General features: G+C 43.7%; 1 non-coding gene across 1 annotated transcript; it reads right to left on the bottom strand.

Moving 5' to 3' along the window:
• Positions 1 to 324: 324 nt before the first annotated feature.
• Positions 325 to 438, bottom strand: LOC140280597 (U5 spliceosomal RNA). Its single transcript, XR_011909538.1, has one exon. It is a non-coding gene; the product is annotated as a U5 spliceosomal RNA (small nuclear RNA).
• Positions 439 to 1,513: the final 1,075 nt, after the last annotated feature.

The raw sequence follows: 1,513 nt of genomic DNA, 5'->3' as shown, positions 1-1,513 counted from the left end.
CCTTGGTACAAGCCTCAACCAGGTGCCCATGCTCACCGCACTTGCGGCAGAGCTTGGGCTGCCCCTGGTAGTGGATGTAACCTCGGTTTTCGAGGTGGCCAGAGTGTCACTTTGCATCTCCGCCCACCCGCTGCACTGAGCACTCTTCAGCCCTTTTAAATGGTATAACTTTGCACTCCCGCACGCTCCAGCGAGCACCATTCAAGCAACAACTTTGCACTCCAGCTTCGAACATGGGCACAGTCGCAACAAGTAAGGCGACTCTACTCAGAGAAGTCACTCTGCACAGTAACAAGATTTCTTTTGCACAGACAGAAAGGGCTTCACCCGCAAAGGTAAAGCCTGCCAAAAATAGAAACAACTCATTAGTGCTACTCTCCACAGAAATCTTTAGTAAAAGGCGAAAGACTTGTACGTTATGAAGAGAAACCAGAGTACGATTATCCATCACTGCGGGAGCAGGGCATCAGGCCAGTTGGCATAGCCACCTTCCTCATGGTGAGCTTTGCTTGGTTGAGACGATTGCTCCCCCCCCCTTGCTCCTGAGCTGACCAAGTCGGAACAATCGGGCCCTATTCGATGGCTGCCTTGTCTTTTACAAATCTAAAGTTTCACGAATCCGAGATTAAGCTTACTTTCATGAGTTCTTCACGATTTCGGATTTTGCTATAAAATGAATTCCTTCACTCAAACTAACTTAAAACTGCTAAACCGCTAATCTGTTACATGTAAGGCAGATGTCAAATTCACCTAAATAGGATCTAAGGGTATTCGGCCAATCGAGCTTTAGCAGCTTCGGTAAAAGAGTATAAGTTGAAGAGTTTGTGAATAAAGGTGTGCACACACATAGTGAGCTGTAGGAAAATAGGCAGGGAGCAATGCCGGCTGGGGTATATGTTCTTGTATGTTGTCTGACTGTTTGATTTGAATGTGTTGTGTAAGTGTCCTGTTGAATGTTACATGTTTGGGCTTTGACACGCTTCACTGTGGTTGTTAACTGTGTGGTGTGTCCTGAAATGTTATATGTTTGGGCTGTGTGACATGCTTAATGCTTGTCAGTAGCTATCCACTTATTCATATATAGCAACTGACAACATAAGAAGTCCGGACATACTTTGATAGTAGTTGTAGAAGTATCCTTATTGATAATAGATAAACTAATTCATAGTGATAGAACAGTAGATGAACAGGTGCCTGCACATGTCTCACGAAAATAAAATGGGTGTATGATTGCTGACGGCAGAGCAATACTGCCAAACTTATGAGTTCTTGTGGCAAACTTGATTCAGTGTCTTGACGTGTATACGCTGTTTCACTGACTTGATTGTCACAAGAAACAAAGTGTGTTTGATAAGATCCGACCATTTTATTACGGGAGGATCAGTATGTATGGATTCTGATGTGACTGATAAACCCATTTCGTATCTTAAGCATAATCTAATACGTGAGACAACGCCTTGGCACACAATCAAAAAAAAAAAAAAGAGAGCGGTTTTGTGTCCCCACAGTCCAT

The sequence above is a fragment of the Leuresthes tenuis genome, unplaced genomic scaffold (genome assembly GCF_036924035.1).
Source record: "Leuresthes tenuis unplaced genomic scaffold, fLeuTen1.0.hap1 SCAF_21, whole genome shotgun sequence".
NCBI classification, from domain to species: domain Eukaryota; kingdom Metazoa; phylum Chordata; class Actinopteri; order Atheriniformes; family Atherinopsidae; genus Leuresthes; species Leuresthes tenuis.
The sequence above is the reverse complement of the archived record's forward strand: the minus strand, read 5'-3'. Positions and strand labels throughout refer to the sequence as shown.